The sequence below is a fragment of the Musa acuminata genome, chromosome BXJ3-1 (genome assembly GCF_036884655.1).
Source record: "Musa acuminata AAA Group cultivar baxijiao chromosome BXJ3-1, Cavendish_Baxijiao_AAA, whole genome shotgun sequence".
Lineage (NCBI taxonomy): Eukaryota > Viridiplantae > Streptophyta > Magnoliopsida > Zingiberales > Musaceae > Musa > Musa acuminata.
This window is the reverse complement of record NC_088349.1, coordinates 37896474-37916859: the sequence shown is the minus strand read 5'-3', so window position 1 is coordinate 37916859 and position 20386 is coordinate 37896474. Positions and strand designations below refer to the sequence as shown.

Sequence of the window (20386 nt, the reverse complement as noted above, 5' to 3'; positions counted from 1 at the left end):
GTTTTTAAATGTTTATGCTTGCCTTTACTCTGAACTATAACCTACATTGTCTTACATTATCTTGGCATTTACTGTAGTTTAACAAGTATCATTTTCAGTTTAGGCTTTTATTCATGATTATTCAATTTTGGCACCTAATTCATGATTGTTCCATTATACTAATACATCCACCGTGTCCCCATTTTTTCTATTGGACATCATGTCTCGTAGTCAGCCTTAACAACATTAACTCAATGAACATTGCCAAATTATTTCTCGATATAATATTGCCCATGCTAATGGATAAGGGAACCAAACATATGCTTTATTTCTCTGGCTGAACTTGCCAATTAATTAAGTATTATCATTCGAGTGCTGAACATTGACTTATAGTTTAATGAAAAGGATTAATGGTGGTGAAGTCCTATAATATTGATGTGAAAAATGAGACCATGGGAAAATGGAAAGCTTATTTGAATTATCTGTAGCAATATGAATCAGTGAAATCTAAAAATGCTCTTTGTTAAGGATCATTTTTCCAGTGGTTTGGACTGACCATTGACTGATGCATCTCATCATCAAGACTCTCAGTTTCTAATTTTGGTGGTATTCAATAGTTGCAAAATTCATTTAAATATAGATCGACATAATATTTAGGAACTTTAAGACCAGAAGGGTGGATGAAGAACTCATTCATACATAATATCCTTATAAGTGCACTAATAAGATGCATAAAGCAGACTCGCACTATAATTTCTTCATTCATATTGCTTATGGCAGATAAATTGATGAGTTTCTTTAAGCTAAGGCAAAACTGAGGCTATGCATTCTATGAAACCAAGTTATAATTAAGTGTACTATCTCATTTCCGTTCTATACTATAAGAATTCCAGAGGAGTGTAACTGGGTTTATGTGATAAACTTGAAAAATGTCCCGGGGATATAAATAAACAAACTGTTCTACTGTCGTTGGTGTTTGCCAATGATAGGTTTTCAATCTCTCCCTTATCAGAACAAGTATAATTTTGCTGAGCGTTGGTTGCTAATGAAGAGTGATGTCTGGAGCAGAGAAAATTGGCTCAACATGGTCTCCAAAGATCTTTACATGGTAGAGGTAACTGAGGCCAACCTTTTGAGGTCTTGGATCTTCTATTTATAATATGAAGAGATTTGTTTGCATATCTTGAGTAACAATGAAGCTTATGTGTTGCAATTGAGATGCACTAAACTATTTCTTAAACATTAGTTCAAAATATCAAGTTTATAGAGACATTAAAGAGCTTATTTATCCTATTTCACTCTGATCATATGGTTTATTTCTTTTCGGTTCTGAATACCGTGTCTAAATGCTGGTATGTCTTTTTCATATTCAATTACCAAAGATCACTATTTTGAATGTTTATGCTGGCTTTTACTTTGAACTATAACTTTTGTCGTAACATCATGTTTGCATTTCCTGTAGTTTGACTAGTATCATTTTCAATTTAGGCTTTTCATGGTTGCTAATTTTTGGCATCTAGAATTGGTAGTAGTAATTAAATTTAGTTAATGAGATTAACTACAATAACATATATGTGTTAAGTATTTGTATTTCAAATTTAGAAGGGCTCATACAAAAAAACCATCAACATTGCAAAAATCTGCATGCAATTTCCCAAATAAATAGAAACATAATTTAAACTTTTTAAATAAAATTAAGAAATCAAAAACTTACATCTACAAAAAGGGAATTATATTTTGGGATTTTTTGTTCAATGAGTGTTTGAGAGGGATCAGAGGATCACACTGGAATATGACATAATATAAAAAATTAGCAAAAAGTTATCAATTAAACCATTGACCTTCCAAATCTAATTTCATTAACAAAAACTTGAAAAAAGGTAATATTTCAGTTCAGATTGACTCTCATGAATCAAACTTGGCCAATCTACTATTACTGTTTTACTTGTGATTAATTGAGATTATTGGAGTTATAAGAAAGAGTGGAAAAAAAAGGGAAAGATGATGGCCTCAACTTCAACTGTCCCTAACATTCAACACTCCCCTGGCCGTGCTGTCATGGCCCAAGCATGACTCACCACAAATCCTTCTAATACTTACAGTAGAAAAAGTTCCTTGTACAAACAAATGATTTGCATAACTAAAATGATGAATTTCTCGTATCTCATTTATATATATTGTTGTTCATGTTACCACCAATTCTTTTTCTTTCTCCTCTAACTATCAAAATGAATGGCAAATTAACACTGTTTAGGATGTTGGTTTCATGTTAATTAGTTCTCACATTAGTTCTGTGCTTGTAGTTAATCTATGTTTGTTCTGTTCTTCCCCTTTAATTAACTTCTGATTTCTATTATGATATAGTTTTTGTATAATACATTCTTTTTATCACTTAATTTTTCTTATACTCCTCAAATTTGTCTGAAGAAATGATTTTGCGTTGTTTTAGTTGCCTCTTAATCTGCAATGGCTTTGTTCACTCCATCAGTTCTTGTAATGCAGAAGGATTTGCTGACTTCAAGCGATCGCTCAACGAGATGCCATCAAGCATCTATCTTTTCTCATTCAACTAGCAGTGTTGAGAACTTGCTCTTTCTCATAGCACATCCTGTCTCCACCAATCTACTATGCAAACCATCATCTTTGACAAGACACCCTGAAGGAGGCCATTTTTAGATTTACCCATGAGTGGCAGCCAGTGCTATTTATTTGATTCTTAGAAGTTTTCAGCTTCATGTGGCAACAAGTTCTAGCTTGATGATGTCAGTGAATCTCAACAGTTTGTTCCAGATATTTTGAATGGAATATTTGAAATAGCAATTGAGATGGAAAAGATTGAGAAGAATTCATTGAGAAGCAAAATGCTGGAGGGGTATCTTATGGTAGCTCTGTTTGTGCCATCAACATCAACCAGACTTTCCTTTGAGCCAGCTATAAAAAGGTTCGGAGGAGAAGTTTTTGATTACAGAAGAAGCACGTGAATTTTCTTCAGCCATGAAGAGAAACTCCTGAAGGTATGATCTTAATTATGGATAATTTTGTGGTGTCCAGAATTGTATAAGGAAGACTTAACGAGTGGAAAGCATGATTTGCAGATATAACTACAGTTGAAGGTTACACAGATATAATTGTTTTAAAACATTTCAAAAGTGAGTTGCTAGATGGCAGCTTCAACAGCCAATATTCTTTTTTATAAAAGCTGGGATGATCAAGGACAGCATCCAACACAGGTAAAAGGAATAGTATCTCAATGTTATCTTGTTCAGGAAGGATGATAAAAACAGAAGAAGACAACTGGAGGTTTTTATGCTGCATTTTCTCTCAGATGATTCTGATGTATGCATGATTTGTTGACAGCCAGGTTTTCTATGTACGGAAGTTTGCTTCACCATTAGAACTACAGGGGAAAAAATACTTGAAACCTCAATGAATTATGATGACATAATTGTTCTTACTTGTCAGATTAGGAAGTACATTACTTCATCAGAAAATGTTCCTTAAGGTTGCTGTGAATTCTTTGAGGTCATCACAAGGAAATAGAAGTCAACCGGTTCATGATGCTAGTTGTAATAGAAAAATCAGATATTGGTATGAATAGCTAGCCTCAGTGTATAGGTACTATCGAGAGATATTTCACAAGCTGATAAGCACCATTATAATGCATTAATTTTCTTGGCATGTACATTGTGAACAAAGCTCTGGTTTTCTAGAAGTGGCTTCGAGGAGTGATGTTGCCTTATCAAGCTTGCGTTCAGAAAGAAAGATTTGGTGAGATTATGCATAGACCTTTATAAAGAAATTCATGGCAAGTGCATTGTGGACAAAGAGGTGTTAGATGTGCTTCCTAAGCATCCTCACCCAAGACTTGATGAGGTACGTGAACATGTCTGGAACCATTTCTTTCTTAGTATGTAGAACAAAAGATCCATTGTCTCAGCAACCAACACTTAATTTTCACAAAGATAATTGCCGAAGAAATGCAAGGTATACTTTTATTTGAGACTTCCTTTTTTTTCTTTTCTAAATACTGCATCCTCTATTTGTGTTTTGCCCCCCATAAACAAAATCACCTGATATCTCTTAAACAACCATTCATGGCGAAGTGACTAAAACTTGATTAATGTTATGCAACAAAGGACCAAAATTTATGAAATTGCAAGGATGATGATCCTAGAGCTGTATATTTCAAACAAGCCAAGAATGGTCTTTATGTTTGAATCACTCCATTGATGCTGCTGCTGCTTTGCTGGTAAGTATCGATACAAACTATTTCTTTTATTTGTTTTACGTAATTCGATAGGCCATTTTGACATTGTCCATTGTTACAGAATTCTTTTTTCTGCTTCTGTGTCCATTGTTAATGGCTGAAAAACAAGTATCTTAATTTCGTCAAAAGATTGCTAAGCTAATGTTATAAAGAGATTAGATTGACTGATTCTGTTTCTTAAAGATGTGATGTGATTAACAGAAGCAGAAAGGAGTATGAAAATTTAATGCTATTTTGCCCATCTCATCATGATGAGAAACACTAATTGTATTTATGCTCTGAATACTTGCTTGCTTGTTTCTTGTAAGATTAACTGTGTATTTATTTATTAATTTTATATATTTTGGATGGAATCCCTTCTAAAATCTAGCTTTGATTGCAATCATATTATTCCACATAGTAAGTGTCAAATGAGTTTTATTTACCGTAATGGAGTAATGTGGTGAATCATTAAATAGAGAAAAAAAAACATCCTGATTATTAAAGTTAAGAATTTAAGTCTTGCTCTAAATAATTGGCTATATTATATTTGAATGAAAATAATTAAATTTTAATATAACATATGTGTTTTATTATTTTAATACAAATTTTTCATAAGGCATCCCTAATAATTGGAATAATGTGTTATCTCTTCCACGGTATTTCTAATAAGTCGTAATGCCTCAACTATTAGGATTGATGAATTCTTTTTATGTCTGGTCTATTTTTATATCATTCACATTGACTTGTTTGTTTTTTGAATATTTTATATAATTTTTTTAGTTTATTCTTCTATTACAGTCATGCCTAATCCCATATATAATATTACTTAAATATATTTAAAATAAAACTAATTTTTAAAGTATTCCAATCAGATAAGATTGATGTAAATTATAATTTTAAGAGTTAAATGTAACTTAAATATATTTAAAATAAAATTTAATTTTTTAAGCATTCTTGTCATATAATATAGAATGTTGATGTAAGTTAGAATCTTAAGAATTAAATAGATGGTGATTGGAGGGTACCTTAAAATTAGAAGGATAATAACTATATTTAGAGGGGTGTATTTGTAATTTTGTGTCACTTTGAAGGCAAATGAAAACTGAGATCGGCTTCTCTTTTTTCGCCTCTTTTCCAAAGCCAAATCCCCAAGCCTTACTCTCGATCTCGAGCTCTCATGGTGGTACTCCTCGAAACCCTAGGATCCATGGGCCAGGGAACCCCCGGAGGCATGGGAAACTAGTGGTGCCTCGACGATAGGAAGCACGATAGCGACAAAAAGGACAAAAAGTTCGAGTACTACGTTAGGATCCCGTCTTTTGTCGACAAGGATCAACTAGAACTAGACTTTGCCATTCTTATGCCCAATAAGGTCAGTTTTGCTGGTTTAATGATTATGGTTTGGTCGCATGATCTCGGATTGGTGAAGATTTTTAGTGTTTAGGGTGCAAATTTGATGTGGTTTTATTGATATACCTAATTTGCTAGTTTTCTATGGAAAATAACTTGCAATATTATGTGCATTTGCATAGATCACTGGTATTTAGGCTCGACGAACTTGGTTAGCTGAAGATCTGGGGTTCGAGTGATTTGTGGTCAATTTTTATGGGAGAGAATTTCTTGCATTATGAAGCCTTTGTGGGCATCATACGTTTGCCAACATAATTTCTATGGCCGGGGGTATCTTAAATGTCCAAAAGTTAAGAATATAACGAAAGAATTGAAGTCTAGAAGGTAAATTGAGCCCCATTTTGCTAGGATACATGGTAATATATTAGATTCATGGGCTGGACTGTAGGAGATCCAAGTTCTGTTGCATATGCCTGCTTAAGAATCATCATGTTCTTTTCTTCTTAGGAACTTTGTTTCTTTTGAATGTATCTAAATGTTTGTGTGTTGAGTCACTCAATCTAGGAAACCTATGTTGGGTAGCTAGAGCATTGATTTTGTTTTTACAAATTATATTATCTACTCTGTTTGATTTGAATTCTAATCCTTTAAGATTGTTTCATTTATTTTCAGTGGTTATTTAATTCTGTGAGTTAGTCAAAGTCTTTGATAAAGTGACAGTTTGGGTTCATTTTTTATCTATATGTTTGAATAATTAGATATTATTCAAATGGTGGCCTCATTAGCTTCTTAATAGATGGGTTGTGTACTTGCTTTCAACAATCGTAGAAATTCTAAATGTGAGAAGAAATTTGGGTCACCCACTCCTGTATGTCTTGCCTCCATCTCCACCTCCACCTCCACCTCCACCTCTTCCTTTTGTTTTCTGTTGTTTTTTCCTTCTTCTCTTATTTGAATATTTTCGAAGTGACTCAAAACATTTCTTGAAAATAAATGAGAAATGTCTTATTTAGCTTGTCTACCTCTTGTTTTGGACTTCTCCTAGGAGTAGAAACAAGTGTTCGGTCCAATCCTTATTGAAGAGACAGCTGTAGAGATTGAAATATAGTTTTCTTGAAAAGCTTTCTTACAGTTGGTTGACACTTATTTTGTCTCCTCTGCAGTGTAACCTACACTGAATGGGCTGAAATATTTTTATTGGTTGAATCAATATACAACTTGACTTGTTTATAGGTGTGGGTGAAGAAACCGGTCAAGCTACATCTAACTCTGGATTTTTCCAATCCAGAAGATTTTGCAGAATTATTATGTACCTGTATCTTATTCAACTGAAGTGTAAAATAATTATTGGTCTTTGTCCTTTTTATTTTAGCCTGTGCTTTAGATGTTTCTAATCCTTACCTTTTATGCATCTTTACATGACATGATACATAATGATATGCTTCTTACTTGGTGGCTTTTGTTCACATAATTGTTAAATTCTGAAATATTATATCAGGATATGTTGTTATTGAGTGGATAAATGGGTGATTAGATTAAAATGTATTTTGCAGATCTTGTCTGTTGTTGGGCTTCTTCAGGATGAACTTGATCCTATGGTTTCTGTCATGAAAGTTGAAAAAGCTCCTTTGGAATCTTATGCTGATATTGGTGGCTTAGATGCACAAATTCAATAAATTAAAGAAGCTGTTGAAATTCCTCTTACTCATTCTGAGCTGTATGAAGATATTGGAATTAGGCTTCCCAAGGGAGTTATACCATATGGGGAGCCTGGAACTGGGAAAACTTTACTTGCCAAGGTGAGAGTGTAGCATGTGAATTTCCATAACATGGACTTTACAACTTTGCCCCACACATTAGTATATCTACCAGCATTTATTATGAGTAAATAGAGAAGAGAAATGAGAAAGGATGTTTTTATTGCCTGTGCACTTCTTCTTTACCAATGGATGTCTTTTTTTTAAAAAAATTGACCTTCTATTATTACAAATTTACAATCTAGATGGTGGTGGCCAATTAAAAAAAAAAAGCTTAACTGAGTTTCACTTTAGAATTGGAATTATCTTTCTCTTGTGGGTTTGCGACCTAAAAGGTTTTTGCCATCCAATTTGTGTTGCATGGTGATCTGAATGCTGTGGTATCTGCATTGGTTATTGCAAAGTCCTAATTTTTGTACTATTTATGAATGCTTAATTTCAGGCTGTGGCTAACTCAACTTAAGCAACTTTCTTGCATGTTTTTGGAAGTGAGTTGATTCAGAAATATTTGGGTGATGGCCCAAAACTTGTTAGAGAACTGTTTAGAGTGGCAGATGAACCTTCTCCTTCGATAGTCTTTATTGATGAGATAGAAGCAGTTGGCACCAAAAGGTCTGTCGATGAGAAATAAAATTATCAGACTATTCTATCTGACCAATTTTAGATATGATGCTCATTCTGGTAGTGAGCATGAAATACAGAGAACCATGTTGGAATTGCTGAACCAATTAGATGGTTTGGACTCAAGGGGGGATGTTAAGGTCTTGCAACCAACAGAATTGAAAGCCTTGATCCAGCCTTGCTTCGGCCTGGTCGTATTGATGGGAAGATTGAATTCCCGCTGCCAGACATTAAACATCGTATTTTTCAGGTTTGTTATGTTTCATGAACAAATATAGGATACTTATAGAACACCGGTGCATGTTTTTGTACACTTTGCGGGTTCTTGCTAAATTCTTATTTTCATGTTAATTTCTTTAGATACATACCTCTAGAATGACGCTAGCCAATAATGTCAACCTGGAAGAATTTGTCATGACAAAGGACGAGTTCTCTGGAGCTGATATCAAGACAATCTGTACTGAATCTGGCTTCCTTGCTTTAAGAGAGCGTAGGATGAAGGTGTGTCACATATTTACATGTAAAATTGTATTCTTTTATATAGAAGGTCATTGTTAGATAAAGCTTTTGTTATTACACTAATATTATCAGCAATTGTTATTGTGGTCTTATATACCTTTTGTTTGGGATGTATACATGCTTTTTTAAATGGATATTGACTTTTGAATGCCAGTTGTCCATACCCTAGGGATTTTATGAATTTTTCCTATGTTCCTATTAAATGTTCAGAAATTGATCACTTAAAAAGTTAACCACTAAAAGACAGGAGAACTTTTCATATTACCTCTCCTATTCTATAAAGGTAACTCATTTCTTTATAATTTAAATGTGATGGTTCATGTAAGCTGTATTTAGTCTACGTTCTCCATTAGATTGCTTTTCAGATTCATATTATAAAGCTGTATTGTCCAGATGACTTCTTTTGACCCCAATTATAGTTTCTGGTTTGTATTTTATAAAGCCACTAATTTACCCGAATGGGGGTTCCTTGATGATTCAAGTTCTTATTACTTCTCTTTCTTGGGCCAAGAGGATCATGACCATTTTAGGAAGCTAAATTTTGCATCAATCTTTATTAGTGTATCATTGCTTTGGATAAAACTTGTTATAAGAAGTAGAATAAAGAACCGGAAACGATCATTCTTTGGGCTGGATGTAATAAAGTTATTTACATGTTGAGGGAGATTTACTTACAAAAGCATATTGGAAATTTGTTCAAGTGACATTTTTGGTGATCTCTGAACACTCAAGTCTATGCTTCATGTTTTCAAGTCTAAAGGTCTACAACCAGGTTTAGAAGCTCGGTCGACTTCTGGTCTTGACACCTTGTTGCATTGGTATCTCACCAGTTTATCGGGCAATATTCCAACCTTTTTCACACATTATCAGTAAAAGATAATACAAAAACAACACCATTTGGTATTAAACCATATGATCCATATAGGTCCTTACTCAGGCTAATTAAGGTTTGTCATAGGCTCTAAACCTCCACCAATGTGTCTTAACAGTGGTTGACCGCTGAAACAGTTTGTCATGCTGCTAGAATAGAGATCCTCTTCTTCCTCCGAAAATAAAAAATGGAAAGGAAAGATACTACTTATCTATTTTGTTCCCATTTCTTATTACAGCTTATCTCTGGTATAAAGAAGTGATGTGGTGATGCCTTGGCTCTTGGAAATGTCATGATCTCGTCTTAATTTCTGATTCTCTGTTTTTTGTTTTTCTTTTCCCCATTCTCTTTCATAGTCTTGAGAAGTGAGACAATTTGGGAGAGAATCATTCAAGGCCCTACATAATGAATTAAAGAAAAATTCAACTTAAAAAGTAAAATATAAACTAAATAAGATCAGTTCAACGTAAAAGAATATGGTTTGGCTTATAAGTAAAATTCTTGCTCTTGGGCACATGTTGGATCATATAGTTGATAAGAAAAAATACGAATAATTCAAAACTAATATTGTTGATATGGATTATGATGGTTTTCAAACGTTTGTTTTAATCAAAGGTTTTTCAAACAAGATCATCAAATACTTGAATATTTTCCTTGGCTTGGTGCATATTAAGTTTGACAAATCTGATATGGTAGGGACATACCCAACAAATGGAACATTAACTAGTCTTCTTTGAAGAGACACCACTTGACTAGTTTGAGTTGGACTACACGTCTTTAGTGGTTGGATTGGCTAGTTGAATTTGACCTGCATTGGATTGAGAGTTTAATACCCATTTGCTTTATCTTGCATTCCCAAAGTGCCCTCAGTTACATATCAAAGTAATTTGTAGCTACATCATCTTACGCTCAGCTAACTCATGTAGACTTCAAGAAGGCCAAGGAGAAGGTGACGTTTAAGAAGAAGGAAGGGGTGCCTAAGGGACTACATGTGAGCTATTAATTTGCTTGCCTCATAACATGAGGGTTTGTCTCATTTGTCGCTTTTGATTATCGTGATTCTCAATATATTATTTTTAGATGTTTGTTTGTGGACCTTGATAATCGCAAATTGGATAACAAAAATGGTTCAACATAAATAATCTTTTGAGAAATATTGTGCATCTTCATGCCCAAGTTGTAATCATATACCTTTTATATAAATGTGTTGTGTTTATATGCTTTAAGAAATCAAAGAACTAATTAAAGAATACCTCTTGTATTTAACTACCTTTAGCATCTCGGTCCTTATGCTTTAAAAAGTTTCATTGGCATCCCTATAATTACGAAAATAAACATTTAGTTCTATTTACCATAACGTTGTTTGTTTTATCGACGGAAATATAAAAACAAAAGACAAAAAGGTAATTTTAGCATTCTAGTTGACGATGGTGGATGACGTCGGTGGTGGCGGATGGTGGCATTGTTTGGAGTTGCGAGTGGCTATTGTGGATGAGGAGAGTAGCAGTGAGAGGTAAGAGTGCCTCTGCATCGGCATCGGCGTCGGCGTCGTTGGCATTGTCGAGTGGCTAAAGGGCTGCTCAGCATCTGCATTGGTGGCTCTTTCTTCACTTGGCAATTGCATCAGCGTTGATGTAGATGCAAAGCGGTGTCGCTCTGCATCTGCGTAGGCGTCGATGCAAATGCAGAGCGACCGACGTAGTTGCCGAGTGATGTCGCTCTGTATTTGTGTCGACGTCGATGCAGTTGCCGAGTGACGTTGCTTTACATTTACGTCGACATTGATGTAGTTGCCTAGCGACATCACTTTGCATCTGCAAGGGTCGTCGATGCAGATGCTGAGTGATGCTACTTTGCATCTACGTCGGCGCGACGTAGTTGCCGAGCAAAAGGGCCATCGATGCATATGCCGAGTAGCGTCACCTTACATCTGCATCGGTGACCCTTTCCCCGCTCGGCAACTGCGTCGACGTCGATGTAGATGCATAGCGACCCTTATCTTTCATCGTCGTTCTCCTCATCCACAATAGTCACCCGCGGCGTTGCCGTTTGCCACCACTGACGTTGTTTGCCATGACCAACTGGAACATTAAGAGTACATTTTTGCTCTTTATTTTTATGTTTATATCGGTAAAATTAATGGTGTATGGGTAAATTGACTTAGATGTTTCACTTTCGTAACTATAGGGATGCCAATAGTTTTCGCCTCTCTTAATTCACTAGATTCATTTTGCCTTTAGGTACAATTGCTCACACTTCAAGCAAAGACTATTTCCAGGTGACTTTAATGCCCCTAAGTCGGAGCTTAAAGATCATTTTTATCTTTATCTTTTTTGCTTTTTTTGCATGTTTCTTTCCTCTCACCTCAATTATGTGGATTGTATTATAATTATTTGAATTTATTATATTTGCACATTTAATATTTGGGATTTGCCACATGACGAAGATATGATTGAATGTTTCTGAGCCAATTAAGCTTTTACCTTATTGTTTGATGATTATACTCAAACGTCAATGATGGGAAATAATTCACATAATTGACCCTAAATAGTTGGATTATAGTGTTTTTGTTGGTATAATGTAGTTCAAATATTGATTTAATTGTATCGAAATGTTTGCCTTGATAGCGCTAAACCATTTTGACCAAATTTCTGCATAGGACAAGTAGCACATTTAACATTAATATCCTGTGGAACTTTATTTTGTTAAGGGGAAAGGATTTTTGGTTACATGAAAACATCATGAGGTAAATCTAAAACTGATATTCCTGTAAAGTTAGGAGTTTAACAATGCAAGCATGCTACGTGGTTCTGTTCTTGGATATTTGGAATCTACATATTCATATAGCAGTAGTAAGATCTTATGATAAATTACCATTTCTGAAATTATATCTAATTAGCCCTCATTTTCCATGAGACTGGGTGTATACCCCATCAGTAGAAAGAGTTTTGGTTTGTACTCATGATATGCATGACTTTAGTTCAATTGATATCAAAGAAAGATGTAGAATGTCAAAAACTAGCAGAATTGACTATAAGATTTCTTGTGGGTTAATTTATGGGATGTTGTTTTGTTTAGACCGGTATGAGATGGGCGATGTTTAGCAGTCTCTGAATAGATACGCGGACCTCCCTTGTTTTGGGTGTTTAGATCTAACTTATTAAAAAAAAAAACTATTTATTAAATGGTTTAGAATGCGAGCCCTCTTTGCCCACGAGCTGCCTGCTATCAGTTGTCGTCGCGCATATGCTGCTCATAGTGCGCACCATGTGCCACTAATTCTGGGTATGCTTCCTCCTCTTTGCTTTCATCTTCCTTCCAGTGATTTAAAAAGCGCTAGGCGCCAAGGTCCAAAAACGCCCGAGGCGCTAGGCGCTCGCCCGAGCGAAGCGAGGGCTAAAATATAAAAATATATAATATAATTAATAAATATAATTATTTAAAATTTTAAATAAAAATATGCTATTAAATTAAGAAAATCTAAGATACAAAATCACAATGTCACATTAACAAAAAGTTTTAACATTCAAAATAATAAAATTTTACATCAAAGTCATTCATCATAATCAATATTATCGTCATTTTCATACAAATAATCTTCATTAAATTCGTCTTTTTCCTCTTATCCTTCGACTTCTTCCTCTTCATCAAAATATGTTTAATTCTCTATGTCTTCAATAATAGCAGGAGCCGAGCTTTATGCTTTTGCACTCATTTTTCTCTTTGTCATATGTCTTATATATGTTTGTAATTCTCCAGCACCTGAAGCTCTTGCCACATCTCCTTATGTCAATCTATCATCTTCAAATACAAGCTCGTCTTCGGCATCTTGCAAGTTAGCACCCATTTCTCCTACCAACCACTCATTTGAATCATCAATATCTTACGATGAGATTGAATCGATTCTATTTTACAAATCATGATGAGCCTTCAAAGCTTAATTATACTTTATGTAAAAAAGATCGTGCAATCGTTGATGTTCCAACCGATTTCTTCTCTTCGAGTGAATCTGTCATGTCATATAATTTAAAAATATATTAATATATCTATCTAAATAAATTAATTAATTAAAATAAAAATATTTAGTGATCCTTACATGCTCAAAGACACTCTAGTTTCGCTCACAACCCGAAGCACTACATGTCAAACTAAGTACTTTGATAGCAAATTGCTGTAAGTTCGGAGTGAAGTTTCCAAATAGACTCCACCATTCAGCTACAAAATTTATGTTATTATTAGCAATAACATAGTAACATAATATATATGAAATTAATTATATCAAATTATTAATACTTGGAGACGTAGTTGTCCTGGATCGAACGACCATTGGAATTCCAAAAAGACCTTCGGTATTTTTATATAAAGATAATTCATGAATAATCTTATCTTGAACCTCAAGGCTGGGAACTAATCTTGCAACGCACTGATATAACCGATCCAAAACTTATGCATCAAACCCAACAGATTTAATTTTATAAAAGAATTCAGGGTTCAAATAATATCCTGCTGCATGTAAGGGACGATGAAATTGATAATTCCATCTTTCATCAATTATTGTAAAAAATTTCTCATATTTTTCTTCATTTTCATTAAAAAACCTTTTAATCGTCTCCTTTGCTCTATCCATAGCCTCATAAATATATCCCATTACAGGCTTATTTTCATTATCCACCAACCGAATGACTTGAACAAAAGGGCTCATTACCTTTAATGTATAAACTACATGATTCCAAAAGGATGGCATTAAGATGATATCAGTAGCCCTCTTGCCTTTTGCTTCTTTTGCCCATTTGTTTGTCACCCATTTCTCAGAGGTAAACATGTTTCTCGGATTATGTTTTTGACGATGTACGCTCTGTAATGTCAAGAATGAAGTAGCAAATCGGGTGACACCATATCTCACTAATTCTTTATTCCCTATAAATTCTCTCATCATATTCAAAGCCCCAATATGATTATAAAAAAATCCAACAACAAAAATTGCCATTTCTAGGGTTTTCTTGATGTCTAAGATCTTTCTAATATCCTCCAACATTAAATTAATACAATGTGCTGCACATGAAGTCCAATATAAGTGGTCTTTTTGTTTCAAGCAATTTACTTGAGACAAATGATAATAAAAATGATAAGACTTAAGAGTTTAACACATTTAATTGAAGATAAAATAATTAAAAATTTTAAAAGATTAATATTACCAGCTAATACATAGTTGCTTCCATTGTCGATTATTATTTGAACGATATTTTGTTCTCTAATTTCTTTCACGAAGTTGTCAAGTAAATCATATATCTTATCTTAAGATTTTACAAAAGATGAAGCATCTATTGACTTTACAAACATAGTCCCTGAAGAACAATTAACCATAAAATTAATTATACTCTTGCGCCTCCTGTCAATCCAAATATCTGACATAATAGAGCAACAATGTGTTGCCCATGATTCTTTATGACCCTTTAGTAAGTCATTTGTATAATTCAACTCTTTTTGCAACAATGGAACTCGCATCTCATAATATTAACTTGGAGGTTTTAATCCTGCACTATATTTTCCAATAGCTTCAATCATATCCTTAAAACTGTCTAAACGAGTTGTAATAAGGGGAAGACCAGCCTGATAGAAGAAGCGAGCAATGTGCTGAATTGTTCTTCCTTTTATTTTTTATCACAAGCATCACTTATATTTGTTTGTCTAAATTTTGAGCCTCCTACTTGGCCTTGTTGTTTCTGGGATCCTTGAAACATATATAGATCCATCGGTCCTTTTTTACCATTTTTAGTACTCAGAACTTCTTTTTCTCTTTTGTCGTATACTTTTTTTCCACTTGAGTTAATACTCATAAAATAATCTTCTTCTTCGTCCCTGAGATGTTCAACATTGTCTTCTGGTAAATTCTCATAAGATTCATTCTTTTGTGTCTTCTTTTCATTCATATAACTCAGCAACTCTTCTTTTACCTCAGGTGGACACTTTTTGCAAGCTACTGTATTCTTGAAATTTCCTACTAGGTGTTGTTTTGCACGAAAAATACCACCTCCAGTAGTCTTATCGCAGAATATGCAAGTCACTGCATTAGGATCTTTCGGATCCTTCAGATAATTATAACTCCATGCAGGATCTTTTTTTGATGCTATTGGAGACTCTATTGAGTTGCTCTGTATACTTGCCATTTATCTTGAAACCTAACAATAATTTCAAATAAATAAAAATTAATAGTATTAAAATCAAAATAATATATTGTTAATCTAATAAATACAAATACTATTATTACTCTATTATTAACAGTATATAGTATACTGTTAACAGTATACAGAAGGAGAAGATGGAAGAGGAGTGTAAGGGGGTGCTGACTGAGAAAAGAGGAAGCGGCAACGGCGACAGCGGCAACGAGCAGCGGTGAGCAGCGGGAGCGGGAGTGGGAGTAGGAGCGGCGAGCAGTAGGAGCGGCGACAGCGGCGAGCAGCGACAGCGGCGAGCAGCGGGAGCGGGAGCGGGAGCGGCAACGAGCAGGGTTAGGGTTGGGCAGCGACAACTGATATCGGTTTTAGTTGGTTTGATTGAACCAACTAAAGCACCAAGACCGAACCATACCTAAAATCCTGGTTCGGTCGCCTGGTTTAACCCAAGCGCTGGGCGCTGGGTGCTTGGCTCGGGCGAGCGCCCAAGTAGCACCTCTTTGAAGCGCGCCGCCTGGAAGTGAAGTGAGGCTCTCGGGCCTCGCCTCGCCTCGCCCGAGCGCCTAGGTGAGCGCCCGAGCGCCTTTTTAAATCACTGCTTCCTTCACCACTTTCTCCACGTCTTTCTTGTTTCCCTTCCTCTTCCTCCACCATCTCATCTTCTTCCTTTCTCTTCCTCCTTTCTCCTTCTCTTATCCTTTTATCTTCTTCCTCTTCCTCCATCACCTCCTCTTCTTCCTACCTACTTCGTCTTCCTCCTCTTTCTCCACTGCCATCTGTGCCTTTCTTATCTCCTTTTTCCTCTTTGAGTCTTCTGTACATACTAGCGTACAATATGTCGATACACATACCAACTAGTACATATCGGTCTGGCTAGGGACCGATACCGGTGGTCATACGAGACAACAATCCTTGGGTTACTTAACAATGATGTTAATGTGAACAATTATTCTTGGGTTTCAATACAAACACATGCTTAAGAGTTAAGAAATTAAAAGCGTGAAGGACGTTGAGAATCAGGAGAGGGGAAAGATGGTCGCAATATTTTCTTTCATTGGTAATCTTTTAAAGTGCTAATAAGTAATAACTATATATTTCATGCGAGATGGTATTCTACTCTAGGATTTATTTGAAGCAAAAGTATCTTCTTTCTTCAAATCCTTGCTTGGCACTTGTATTTTTGCCAATCTAGCAACATCTTTGGAAAGAAGTTCTTAATTTATCTAGTTGTTTTGTGTCACCATTCAGTATTTTGTACTCTTTGCAGTGTGATTGTTGAAGCTTTGAAAATGGACAGTCTGCAGAAAATTTGCTCATCATTGGAGCCCATTCTTCGAAGAGTTGTAAGAGAGCTTAAAACTTATTCCACACCAGAGTTTTCTTAAAATCATTTTCCAGCATTCTATGATCTGCCAATTTAAGTTACTTAATTTCATTAAAGAATTTGCACTTGAAGAATCCACAACATGCCCATGTTATCATTTCTCACTTTGATTTTCCAGTGCGACATCTGATTATTGTATAAATACATCTTTGACACCATTATTTGAGATAATACATTTTTTAACTAGTTTGTTTGTGTACACAAGGAACTTATTCAATCAAATAATATAAGAAGATAAGCTCTATTTTTTTAATCTTGATTAGTATTTAAAGTTAAGTCATGTCGTGTTGACTTTCTATGTAAATGATGTTTGTTTGGAAGAATTTGAGTGACACCTCTAAATTACATGTGTAATATACTATAGTTAAATTGCTCATGTAGCAGATATTTCTCTCATCTTGAGATTCTATAGAGAGAAAGAGATCTGCAAAAGCGATTGCCTCTTGTTGGTGACTGACAACCAGACAACCTGAGTCCTTTCCTATTCATTGGGATGCTAAGTCTTCTCTATGAGTGGTTTTCAGTCTCTAAAAATTGCATTCGGCTAATTTGTAAATCTATCTATAGTTTGGTCAGATAATTAATGCTTAAGATTGTTTGAATCCTTTTATTCTTAAGTTAGTGTAAAGTATCTCTTTCTTTTTGTCTGATTGCTTTGGATATATGTTGTGATTTGTAAAACTTCATTTCTTTATTCCATAATTGTGTTGTTTTCTCATTCTGTTGGATGTTGAAACATGGCCCCTAAAAATTATTCTCGATCTTTTTCTATGACATTGATAACTCACCTTCTATGAACTTTCAATTTTTTGGTCTCGAAGTTCTATATTCTGAATGGACCCTATTTATTAGTAATATCTGATGTTTCTTCTTGACAATCTGATGCTGTATGGTGCTTCATTAGGTCAGTGAAGAAGTTGAACGAGCCTTAGCAAAGCTAAGTCCTCCAAAAATTGGTGGAAGGTAAGACATATTATGACATCATACATCATGAATCAGATGGATTCTTTGAGAATGAACTTATTTTGGATTTTTTTTCCTCTGCATGGAATTATAAGTGACTAAGATGTTATAACCAAATAGTTATGTTGCCATGCTTTCTGATACAATCTTTCCGGTAAAATATCTGAAAGCATGTCAAGTTTCTTGTGAACTTGTTACAGGCTGCACAACAAGTGTTTAAATTTAATGAAATGAAGGATGGTTGAGACAGATAACAGCTGTATATTATGATTTTTAAATTGTTGTCCTAGAGTCTGATTGCTAGAATTTTAATTTATGGTCATTCTGCTTAACAGATTGTAGTCTATTTTTCAGAAGCTACTATAGACATATATAGGCATGATGTTATTTTCCTACCGAGAATTTTATGTATCTTATATTAAAAGGAAAACAAAATTATTAACATTTGCTTGGTTTAGCAAAAAAAGCTGCAAAAAGTCATGCAAACACACTATGATTATGATTTTCATACAATCTTTATGATTATACAAGCGGCACTGTTTCTTCATCCCTTTGTGACCAAGTAAGCTGTCTTTTTAATCTTGGACTTTTAGATTTTGTTTTGTGTGCCACTGTCAGTATCAGATTGCTTTGGGGAGACTATAGTAAATGAAGAGTGCATTACATCACAAACAGCAATATGAAGCAAAAGTCTGCAAGGTAATAAGTTATAAGAAAACAGGAACAAACTTTTCTGTTACAGCAGAAATAATGGAGTATGACGAAAGAAGTGAAACATGAGGAGAACAAAGAGTAAGTTATGACTGGGTTACCAAATTTGTTTGATGAAAATGCATTCTGTAAGAATGATCTTTGCTGCACATCTTTCTGTTTTAAGTCTAACCACATACTGTTCCTATAAAAGATAGGAGTCCTTAGGGATAAAAGTAGGTAATAAAGGTAGTTGACCAAATCGGATAAAGATCATAATCAGAAAGTACCCAATCAATTACAAAAATTTCATAAGTGGAATACAACTAAATAAGCTCATGTCTAATGATATCTAGCTTTGTGAAGATGTTCTAAAGTTGTGATAATATTGCCTTGTAAATTGAGAATAGGCCAATTAATCTAATTAACTCAAACAAGAATTAATAGAACTCTGCACAAACCTAACTTTAAGACTTGCTTTATCATATTCAAGCCATTCAATTTCAGTCCATCTTGTTAGTCTTTGCTTGTTAGTTGTGATGTTTCCCAGTAATTGATGTGCACATCTAAGAAAGATTATTTCCTTCAGTTTGTTGCTTATTGTTTGAAGAAATATTAGCTTCATTTTTATCTTCCGATAGTAAAGAACTGATTCATCATCTAGCCTATAAGAAGTTCACCAATTCATCTTCTAGCCTATGAGAAGTTCATTGTCGCAGCATCATTTCTCTGAGGGGTAGATTTGGTAATTTTCCAGATTTAATAGTTTTAAGGGTATTCTTGGAATCATCAAATTTCAGAATTGGTCCTGCAACTCAGCTCTTCCACTTGGACATATGAGTTATCCTATGCCTAATATGCATCTTTGACTATTTATGCTTGTTTCGATTCCTGGATTAGGTGCTTTATGAATAAAGACTAGCATTATTGTTTGTTGTTTTGCTTCAATCTTCTTGTTCTCCAATTCATATGCAAAACTAGAAGTTGTAGTCCTTGAGGGTGATTTTAGCAATGAAGACAATGATGATTGGACAGAAGAAGAGTTTGACAGTCATGTAGTGAAAGAACGCGAAGGAAAAAGGCCTCTTTTGATTGGAGACTTATACGTCTCATGGAAAGAAGGTATAGGAACCCTTGGAGAGCTCACATTTCCAGACAATTCTAGTTGGATACGGAGTAGGAAATTTAGGCTTGGACTGAAGATTGCTTCAGGTTTTTGTGATGGTATTCGAGTCCGTGAAGCGAAAACAGAAGCTTTCACTGAAAGGACCACAGAGGGGAATGTAGGTTAGCTTTGCACTATCTTTGGTTTCTTTTTCTCCATTTACTTAAGTTTTCTTTTTGATGTTTATAGTGGACAAGAAACACTATCCACCTGAATTGAAAGATGAAGTCTGGAGATTGGAAAAGATTGGTAAGGATGGTTCATTCCACAAGAGGTTGAATAAATATGGACTCTTTACAGTTGAAGACTTTCTCAGACTTATTGTTAGGGATCCCCAGAAACTCCGCAAGGTAAGTTTTTGGTTTTCTTGTTTGCTGTAATGAGTCTCTTATTACCTCCACTGTTTGTGGATCTAATTTACTTCACAATGTAGGTTCTTGGAACTGCTATGCTGATGAACACTATCGCAACTGCTATGCTGATGAACACTATCTTCTTGACCTTAACCAGGTTTTGATAGTCGCAACTGCTATGCTGATGAACACTATCTTCCAACTCTATTGAATGTAAGTACATTAGATCATTTTGCATTTTGGCTTTCCTGAGTAATAGCTTATCTGGGAATTTAATAGTATCAATAACCAGACAGGACATTTCGACATCCT

The 20386-nt window shown here is 34.7% G+C and overlaps 1 long non-coding RNA gene and 1 pseudogene across 2 annotated transcripts; both read left to right on the top strand.

Annotated features, from left to right (window-relative positions):
* The first annotated feature begins 6374 nt into the window (after positions 1 to 6374).
* On the top strand, positions 6375 to 10349 carry LOC135629268 (26S proteasome regulatory subunit 4 homolog; annotated as a pseudogene).
* Positions 10350 to 16597: 6248 nt separating this feature from the next.
* Positions 16598 to 20287, top strand: LOC135629121 (uncharacterized). 2 transcript variants are annotated; one of them, XR_010493173.1, is made up of 4 exons: positions 16607 to 16862; positions 17808 to 19839; positions 19911 to 20071; positions 20155 to 20287. It is a non-coding gene; the product is annotated as an uncharacterized LOC135629121 (long non-coding RNA). The 2 variants fall into 2 exon arrangements; XR_010493172.1 differs by having other exon boundaries at positions 16598 to 19839.
* The last annotated feature ends 99 nt before the right edge of the window (positions 20288 to 20386 follow it).